Source organism: Citrus clementina, unplaced genomic scaffold, assembly GCF_000493195.1.
Source record: "Citrus clementina cultivar Clemenules unplaced genomic scaffold, Citrus_clementina_v1.0 scaffold_8, whole genome shotgun sequence".
NCBI lineage: Eukaryota > Viridiplantae > Streptophyta > Magnoliopsida > Sapindales > Rutaceae > Citrus > Citrus x clementina.
In genome coordinates this window covers 17,039,814-17,051,084 of record NW_006262022.1, presented here as the reverse complement: position 1 = coordinate 17,051,084, position 11,271 = coordinate 17,039,814, and the positions used below count along the sequence as shown (strand labels likewise).

Genomic DNA, 11,271 nt, shown 5'->3' with positions numbered 1-11,271 from the left:
ATGACCAAAATATAATTTTATTACACACTAAAAATAATTTACAAGAGTGCTTGAAAGCATGAGCGAGAATGTGTGTGTGCTGGTGGGTGGGTGTGTGTGGTGTGGTGTGGTGTAAAAGAGGGGGCTCACCCCTGTTTTTAGACATGGGTGCTAGGTTCTTGAAAGTTCTATGCAACTTGCATAAATATCTTAGGGACATTGGTTTGTGCAATCTCTAATGTTATGAATGTCAATGTGCAAGTGTACACAACAAGTAATATACTGATAAGTATTCAGATCATCTCCACAGGAATTGATGTTATCAGATTTGCTATAGTAACCTTAATGGTGCAGTTTGTTCTAAATTAAAAGAAGATAATTTATGAAACTAATAAACCAATTAAAATAAAAAAATACAATAAAGAAAATTCTTACGTCAAACACAAGGATAAACCAATGAGAATAGAGTAGTTGAATGAATAAACTCACTTAATGGCATTGACTATTTTTTCAATTTTCGTACCGTTGCTATAGTATCTACTACAACATTGGGTAGAATCCCTCATGCATCATTAGCTATCGCCTGTTGGATATCTTATATCTAATGCAACCTAATAGTGACCAATTGTTCGTTAATATTAAATATAGCATTAAAACGATCTAGGTTCCATTTACCCTACAAGGTGAATTCTTATATTTAGTTCATCATTAATTTTAGATCAAGTATGACCCTATTCAAATTGAGATTTACTCAACTTGGGAACAATCTAAAATCAAGTATTGTCTTAACGAGATCCACTACGTTAGACCTTTTTGAGGCTCTTTATTAGCTAGTATCCCTAAATGGGTGGTCAGCTGAAATGGAGACTAGTAAACCCATATGGTACTTCGACGACTTCTAACACACAAGTCGCTAAGTAAGCCTTTCGATTATTCTCTAACTAGCGAAACAAGAACGCTTGCGGAAAATGCTAGAGAGAAGGGAGCAAATGACAAAATATAATTTTATTGTACACTAAAAATAATTTACAAGAGAGCTTTTGCAAGAGTGCTTGAGAGCATGAGCGAGAATGTGTGCGCGCTGGTATGTGTGTGTGTGTGTGTGGTGTGGTGTAAATGAGGGGGCTCACCCCTATTTATAGGCATGGGTGCTAGGTTCTTGAACGTTTCATGCAACTTGCATAAATATCCTAAGGACCTAAATGCAGAAGCCTAGAAACTTCTAAGTTATTTACAATTGAAGAAAACTCTAGAACTCAGCCGGGCTTGGATGATCGCTAAGCACACCACGGTTGTCTAGTTGTATTGGCGGCCCATTTCTAAGCACATCACTCTTTTGAGTGTATCCCGCTTCCAGTGCTAAGCACACCCCGATTCTAAGTGCACTCAATTTCTATGCGGACTTTTACTAAGCAAACCCGTGTGCGTGGAATTAGCCTCCGTTGGTGGCAAATTTAAGCGGCCCGTGACATGCAACTCTGAAACCAGTAACGTTTTAAATATACATACATACATACATACATACATACATACATACATACATATATATATATGAGTGTGCATTGCAAATGAAATTGCAATACCAAGTTTTAAAATTTACAATATATGTCTCACCTTGTGATGAATTCTGGTAAATCACTAATTCAATAATGAATTTTGCACAATAATCTTCATCTTCTTTGTCGTATCTTCATCTTCTTTGTCGTCCTCTACTTCAGGTATTTTTCCTCCAGTAACTTTAGCCATATTTTTTGTTTGAAATATCATTTTGAGGGTAATATTTATGAATTTATGCAACTTTCAAATTTGATATATTGCATCAATTGTGAATGATAAGTATAACCTCTAGCTGTCCAGCGTTATTTATAAGAAGAAATGTATGTGTTTGAGGAAGTAGAATTAAGTTTAAAATAAGAAAAAGAGAAAAGGACAGTGAACCCCTAACGGTTGGGAAAAGGAATACAAAATCCTTTAATGTTTTAAGAAAGATATATAATCTCCATTTTTGTTAGTCAATTCAATTTGTTTGAATAATAATTTTTTTAATTTACAATTACTATTATGTCCCTATAATAAATAAATCAATATATTGACCTAAGATATGTCATTGATGATGTGTATAATGAAATCAATAACTTTTTATTTAAAACTTAAAATTGAGATGTAATTACCTTTTACCCGTATTATTCAGTCTAAATTATGAATAAACCCTTTCCAATAATAAGATGATAAAAAAATGATGAATAATAGATAAAATTAAATTTGACTGTAAAAAATAATGAATAATTTGGGTAAAAGGTAATTACATCTTAATTTTAAGTTTTAAATAAAAAGTTATTGATTGGAACATAGGGTCCAGTTACAATGCAACTGTGGTTTCATACCATTTTTTTTGTCTTTTTGTGATTGAACCATTGGATCTAACCCAAGAGTTGCAAATGCTATTCCAACGGTTTGAATGTTATTATTTGGTTATTAACGATGTGGTCCATTGTGTTTACTAAAAGGATAAGAAAATATTAAATTTCATAATTTTGATACATTGGTCCGTTAAATATTTTATTACCAAAGGTAATTTAGTAAATGAACATATTTATATATTAAAAATATGGATGGATTATTTTAACTTGATAAAATACTCTCCACTTCCATTTACTTAAAATACCAATTAGATTTTAATAATATTATTTTGTATTTAGTGTAACACAAAATTGGACAAGGTTTTATATAAATTTTGACAATATTAAAATGAAAAAAAATAAATATTAAATAAATGTTTGGATAGTCATTTACATTCATTATAGAGTTTATAAATAATATTTTCAAAATAATAAATTTCTATATGTAAGTTTGAGATTATGTAAAATTACTTATACTTTATCACACATATGAAGCCGATCAATTATTTATTTAATATGAAAACAAATAAATTGTATAATATTTATTATATTACTTAAATTTAAAATTATAAAGAATGAAACTTAAATTTAAAATTGGTTGAGAAGGAGATAGAGAGAATAAATTTTTTAGAATTTTAAAATTATTAAAACGTGTAGTTTTTATTATTTACAGAAAATAATAGGGATTGTTGAAGAAAATGCCAAATAAAGTTTTTAGAATTTTGAAATTATTATATTTTAATTGGGGCTTATTGTAAAATTTTTTTAAAACTTATAGTTTTTACTATTTATAGAAACTTCAAGGACTGCTAACGAAAATACTAAAATGGCGTTTGGTACAACGGGAGGGTAAGATAGTTTTGCCCTTAGGACATAATAATGATGAATATGTACATGACATATCCTAAGTTAATATATTGATTTATTTATTATAGGGACATAAAAATAATTGTAAATTAAAAATAAATTTACTATTAAAATAAATAAAATTTATTAACAAAAAGGGTTTATATGTCTTTTTTAAAAATTAAAAGATTTTATATCCCCTTTTCTAAATGTTAGGGAATTCGCCATCATTTTTCCTAAGAAAAATAATGGTAGATTTAGAATAATCTAGTATAAAACCTCATAATGTAAATACTGCAATCCTAAAGAGGGTCCGCCTATGTTACCACTGTGGTAACGTACCACAGTTTTTGTCTTCTTTTAGCACCTTCGTTGGATTTAAAATGAGTCGATCCAACGGTTGACAAGAGCCGGTGGATAATAATAGCAGCCGGTTGCTTCAAGTTACCAGGGGAAACTATATTCAATTAATAAAGACCTAGACACAGTGCACGTTCTTCTCTTAATTGATTTGCTTTGAACGGCCCATAACCAAATGTTAGCCAGAAACCAGGAATTGTTGAAATCTTTTCCATAGAAAAAAATTCCCATAATCCAAATCTTTTTGAATGGAATCGCAGTGGTACTAGGAGAAAGTATTTCTAAACGACGTCAGATAAATTAAAGGCGAAAACAGATTTGTGCCAGGCAATTGCAGCAGAGATCGGGCAAAGCTGAAACTTCAGGAATTAGGCACATCTCATTAACTGAAAAAAAAGAATGGAAAGATGTGTGTTTGATCTGGTGATGAGGCTTTCAATCGGACGCAGCAGGTAACTCCTTACTACAAATTTAATATTTTGATCGAAATATTTAATACCGGTGATTAGCTTAGTAGATGGGTTATGTTCATGTGTTAGCAAGACGAATTGCTTTTGTATTCTTCTTCCAGTTTGATGAGTTTAATTTGTTCTCATCTGTCCGTAATGTCCCCAGAGACCACCAGAGATATGTCTCCTGTGCTCGTCAATATATAACTATGCAATTGCATGTTTCTTGCCTCAAATATGAACCGTTTTAAACAAATCAAATTAATCAGCAAGGTGAACTTAATTAATAATTCCATATTCGAAATGCGCCCGGTTAGGAGAACTAATTAATTTTTAGTGGTTCAAAATCCAAACTTTTATTTTCTTGTCTGAGAAGTTATAGCAATTAGGCCAAGGTCAATTAAGAAACCGCTAGCTGTTTCTTGTGATTTATTGATTAAGTGAATGGTCAACGACTTTCAACCTTATGTTGGATTACCTGTCTAGGCTGCCAAATAAAACGGGTGATTACAGTATCCCATTTTGTCTTCAAAATGCTTAGAAAGTTTTATCTTTTATCATAATTACTCCTGGAATTAACGAACATTCAGGGTCAGGATCCTTCACAATCTCAGGAGCAATTTTGTCGTCCTTGGCTCCATTTCTAGTAAAATCAAGAAAACATAACGGGGTAGTTAATTTGGTGGCAAATTAGATCACATTTGTGTGTGCCAAATTCGAACCTCTGTTCCTCAAATGTAATTATGATCCGCAAGTCATTTTCTATGGTTCAGGACGTATTTGTTTAACTAATTTTTTTTTTGGTTTTTTTATAAGCCACGAGGAGTTTTGCATGGAAACCATTAATTCAGTACCAAAAACCCTGCCAGCTGCGGCTTAAGAGATTATTTACTTACTTTCATTGCAGAAGTAACATTGTTGCGTGCATGCTTCAACATTATGTTGTTGGTTACTTAGTCTGTTTTTATAGCAACCAATAGGTTTCAGGATTGGGGCTCCTGAGGAATATCTGAACCAGTAACAAAGTATTTGAAAATGGCTTCTTCTTTACTTGACAAGTGAAATACTTAAATTCGAAACTATAATTTTGTTGGTTGATCGATAATCTATTCTGCCCCTTTTGGTTTTCAGCGATTGCTTTTAATATTTAAGTAATTTTTTTTTTATTTCTTGCCTTATAATTCACTATCTCTTTTATCTTCTACTAAAGTTACTAAATACAGATTTTTATCTCTGTGTGTTACTGTGCAGGCCTGTGATAGCAATACAGATGACCCAGATGAATTCAAGATCAACCTTTTGACCCTTGGTTTTGTCGTTCATTATAATATTTTGTTATATGTATAACTTAATTTCGGATGGACCTTTGTTTATCTTTAGATTGGGGGAAGATTGTGATACTTTCCTTAATACTCGTATGATTGTTCATTACCTAAGTGTTTTGGTATCCACCGGCACCACCACCTCACTTTCAATTACTGTAATGTGAATTAATTACCAAGCATTTACAATCACCAAGCATTTACAATTTCTCTACGGCCTGCGTGCTTTAACTTGATAATATTTGCTCTATCTGTCTGGAGTTTACTGCTATAACTATGGCTTAGGCAATCCACAGTTGACAAATAGGTGATTTGTGACCATTTTAATAGGCCGAGGTCCTTTACTTCCTGCTATTAACATAAAGTATCATTTGCACTCGGCATAATGTGATATTAATCTTTACAAATGTTGAAAATTGAGCATTTTATTGTGAACAAGAGTGCTGGAAAAAGCAACCTGAAACTTCTTGTTAATTGAAGTGGAATCACGTTTCAAGTTTCTTACTTTCAATTTACCATCTTTCCATTTATCTTACAGGACGCGGGCTTACTGAAATTGCATTCATCACTATCGTATAATTTATGTCATAAAGGCACAAATAAGTAATATTCATTACTTTTGGCAAAAAAAAAGAGTAACATTCATTACTATAATAGGCACAAAATTCATCAGCCACTACTACCAGAAAGCTCTTTCCTTTTGCTTGGCATTGCCATGAACATTAAGCAAAAGATTAAAGTGTTTTGTTTTCTTTAATGCACGACAATGGCTGTTTGCATCATCAAATGCCATGCAATATTTAAATCCAACCTACACATGCAAAATCCTATTTTCATGCTCGGTTCCATCACTTATGATGGCCCATGATACCAGCTCCTCGTTTTACTTCGTTATATTAGTCAAGTGGTCATCTATCTCCTCAGCGGACGACATTGTGAATTGTGGCTTCGCCTTCCTTACAATACAAACCTGTAAATGATAAAGAAAGTATGAGATGGTCACAAGAGCTGTGATAACTCCATACATCCTTATCAAGACTTCGTAAGATAAATCTCATCTGCTATGTTATTGTATTATCTAGTAAATTATGCATTCGTTCTATGGTCTTGTATAAACTGATACAGCCACTAAGCATAATTCGATAAAAATAAACAAAATAATATATGCACCTTCAAATTGGCAGCACCTACCTTATCGTGTCCCATTTCTAGCAAGCAAATGTAGATCACCAAAAGAAAAAATTCAAAATATGATTTCAACATGAGAGGGGATATTTAATAATTGAATCTCAAAACTTGAAGTTCATTACTCACAATTCTGTCATGTTTGCCACAATTTCCACAATGTCCTATTCTCATTCTGTAACATAAATTGCTTTAATAATTAATAACAATCCAAATATAAATTCCAAACTAAAAAAAAAAAACACAGAAAACTTATGCCCAAATTGCTGTCATGCAGAATAAGTTTAATTTCGTGTAACAATATCACCTCTGAAACCAACTAACAATTATACCACTCGTGGCTGATCTCCTCAAACAACTAAAGGTTTATGATTACATAGCAAGTACAATCACAAGAAGTAGATAATCACTGTAATTCATATCAAGTATTTAAAGCATAATCGGCATATAAACTATTTGGTAGTACCTTAATCAATGAAAATGGATTAATATTAAAATCAATCTTACCAAATTCTACTAGTAATGATACACACAATAAACATTCTCCCCTGTCCAAGCATCCAAATCAAAGAAGTTCATCCCATAAGCCCATGTGCATGTCTTTGGGTTAAACGTTGCCTCAATTAAAGGATGCAGGAAATTCATGTACTTTCAATATCTATGAAATGAACCAGAATAAGTCTCTACTGTTCCATTCATTTTCCCACCACATCAATCTTCTAAAACCATGTTAGGGCATTTGTACCTCAATATCATCATCCAATAATAAAATCCTATGCAATTTTCATTACATCTCAGGCAAACAAAAACTCAAATAATTAAATATCGACAAGTATTTAGGATTCTTAAGGTTCATATTACTACCATCTTTCTTAGCATTCTTATGCTGCGTTTACTTTTTGGATTGGAGTGGGAATCCTGAGGAGTGGGAATCCTTAGATTAGGAGTGTGGAGTAGGAGTGAGAGTAGGGTGTTTACTTAGACTAAATAAAAGTATGGATTGTCAATCAGAATCCTAATTATTTGTTTACTTTGTCTTGGATTGGGAGTAAATTATTTTAAATTACAATTTTATTCTTATGTACAGAATTATAATTTGTAATTAAAAAATTAATAAAAAATATATTTGGAAAATAAAATAAATATTTTATTATATTTATAAATTACTAATATTCTTAATTATGTAAATCATAATTTTTTATTAATTTTAATTTAAATTATGTGAATAAAAATTATTAATAATAGCAACACAAATGAAATATTTTTATTGATAATATAGTACAAAATTAATATTTTTTTAGAATAAAATATTTATTATTATTAAATAAATAAATAATTAATATTTATTAAAATTAATGTTTAATATTATTAATTTAAATATAATATTTATTTATTTTTATTTTATTAAATTTAATAAAATAAATAATATCATATTTATTATACCTCTCCCCATGAGAGTGGGAATCTCACTCCCCACTCCAAAATTGGGTGGGACCCACGGATTCCCACTCCCACTCCCCTTTTTTAAGGTAAGTAAACACTGGAATGGGAGGAATCCACACTCCACACTCCACACTCCTACTCCAGAAAGTAAACACTACCTTAGTGTAGTTCTGAAAGTAAAACCTCTGCAAATGAGCACACTAGTTGTGGCACTTGCCGTAGCGACATGTGACGAATTCAAAAACTTATAATCCTCCATAGCCACCGCGTCTATACGTGCCCCATTTTAATCTTTTAATTTACACATAATCTGCATTGCCCCGACATTCATTTTCTCAGTCGCAAAATGAAACACATGGGCACCAAAAAATAAAATTACCATTATGATAAATTTTGGGATACTCAAATTCTGCAACCGTGGGCTTCCCTTCATCGTTATACTTCACCGGATGAACAACGCTCTCTTCCATCAGCCTCAGAGCTGAACAATGCAACCTCGTAGGCATCAATTCCAAAACACTCAAACTCGAAAAAGCTCCCTCCCTTTCGGAAACATTCAACTGTTAATTGCAAGTTAAAAAAATTACTCTTAACTTCTGAATCTTGAATTAATTATCAAAAGACTTTTTGCCTGCCGTGATTATTTGGCGAGTCAATTTGTTTCTTTCCTGAACTTCCTTTTCGAACAGTCTCCATATTGGTTTGGTCAACTCTGAGAGAATCGAACTCCATTACAGTCCGATAGGTGGTTTAATAATAAGACCCGTGCACATTATTTCAGAGATCAGCAGAGATTCTAACCTGCTTTGGATTTTCAAGGTTGAGTTTACGGCCGTCACCGCCACCGCTCGGTCATCAGCGGCTTCCTTCCTAATTTAGTCCACCCGCGGATTCAAAGAATTGATTTCAGTGCCAATATGGATCTCGAATAGATGCGATTCCATGCGTCCTTGAATTCAAACCCTAACTGGATATTTGGAGCTAACGGAACGCCCTTTCTTTATGCAATTTTCATCGCTTAATAAAAATGGAAAAAAGGGCTCCCATGGTTGTAAGTTGCAGCTTCAAATCGCCATAAATTTATCTAAGCCGTTAGATTGAACTCTGAACCATCTAATGGTTAGACTGGAAAATGACAAAAACTATTGTACAATACAACAGTGGTAACATAGGCGGACCCTCCTAAAGAACCTGGTAAAAAATTTGAGAATGTAAATATTAAAATCTCAAAGAATTGGATACATAATCTAGCGTGTGGTGTTGTAAATACTGTCTGATGTACTTTAAAAGTAGCTGTGGGACCATAAAAAACTTTTTCGTTTAGATGATGATGATGATTAATCAATGAATTAATAAATTACAAATTTATGAGAATATTCCTTATTTTTGAATATATGATCACATTTATGGTTTTTTTTTTTCAGATCCTCGTAGAGTTTCTATTTTTCCTTTGATAAAGATACTAATTTTTTTAGAAATTATGTCGCATAAATAAGTAAATCGATAATATTAATTGGAACTTCTTTTCGCATTATAAAAAATTAGAAATGAAATCAAAGTCAAAATCAATTTTAGGAACAAGCAAGCAATTTTAAGAATATAATTTTTACTATGTTATAGTATATTGCCAAATTCAAATTCTAAAACGGGTCAAATTTTTATGCACAAATCTAAATCTCCAAGAATCAGATATGAAGACTCTCAAAACACTGCTATTATTAACACAATTTTTTTAAATTTTTTTTTTTTTGGGGTTTTAGAAGTTAGAACCATTTGGTTTTAGTCCTCTGATGTCATTGGCCATACCATGACTTGAGGAAACCTGTGGGCCTGACTCAATGGATCCAACAATCAACAACACGAAGCAAGCCCATGCCATTTCTTAACTGTTCGGACACGTGTAACGATTGAAAACTCGTCCAATTGTAAGGCAAGACTACATCAGATAAATGACTTAAAGTTGTACCCAGAATTAATTGTTAGCTTTGACTAAAATCAGATTAAAAAATTTACAACACCACCTCGATAATTTAAAACTATTATAATCAAGAAAAATAAAATATTTAAGAGAATATTAATTAATTAAATTTACTAATTTATTAATTAATTAGTAAACTATTAATTCATGAATATATTACTTCTTTTTTTAAAAAAAATCATGTTCCATGTAAATCAATACGAAACATTGATAACTAGTAAAGGAATAATTTTTAAAGAGATAATATGATGAATAGAAAAGAATTACAAAAGCTTTTATTGATCGCACTTTATATAGGCAATACAATGAACAAATTTTCCTACAATCAAGCAATAAATCAAAAAATCTGCACCAGCCCATAAAATCTCTAACAAACAGATACACTCCAAAAGACTAGGAAATACATAGACTTATTCTCAGCATAGACTTATGCTCAACAATCCCTCCCTTAAACTGAATATTTTATTTGCACAAGAAAATCATTCGGTTTATTATCTAGAAGCTGTGCAACGCCTCACTGCTCCTCAAATGTGGTCTTCCAAAGTGCAAACTCCAAGTAACTTTTGCAAATTTGAAAAAGTTGCCAGCTTGAGGGACTTTGTAAAAATGTCAGCGAGTTGATCTTCATTTCTGCAGAAAACTAATTCAATTGTACCATCTTTTGTGAGGTCTCAAAGGAAGTGGTACCTTATATCTATATGTTTTGTTCTTCTATAAAATACTGGATTCGAGGAAAGTTTGATTGTTAAACTGTTGTCACAGTAGATTGGTGTAGAAACTTCCTATTTGCAGCAAAATTCTTCAAGTAATCTTCTTAACCAAATAGCATGACATGCACCTGTTGTTGCAGCAACATATTCAGCTTCCGTGGTGGACAAAGTGACAATTGGCTGCTTCTTTGATAACTAAGAAATAACTCCAGAGCCCAGCATAAAAACATATCCCGAGGTGCTCTTCCTATCATCGGAATCCATAGCATAGTCACTGTCTGTGAAGTCAAGTAGTTCAGATTTTTCTCTTTTTCGATAGAATATCCCAAACTTACTGGTACCCTGTAAGTAACGCAAAATTCTCTTGGCAGCAAGAAGGTTCAAAATCTTTTGGATGTTCAAAATATATCTACTAAGAAGACTAACAACATACATTATGTTAGGCCTCGTTGCTGTTAAATACATTAAACATCCTACTATTTGCTTAAAGAAAGTGATGTTTATCTTCTTTCCTCCAAGATTCTTTGTAAGCTTTAGGCCACTTTCTATAGGTGTACTTGCTGAATTGCAATTTATCATTTGAAACCTATCTAGAATCTC

At 32.0% G+C, this 11,271-nt stretch overlaps 1 pseudogene; it reads right to left on the bottom strand.

Annotated features, from left to right (window-relative positions):
* Positions 1-7,011: 7,011 nt before the first annotated feature.
* Positions 7,012-8,727, bottom strand: LOC112096425 (annotated as a pseudogene).
* Positions 8,728-11,271: the final 2,544 nt, after the last annotated feature.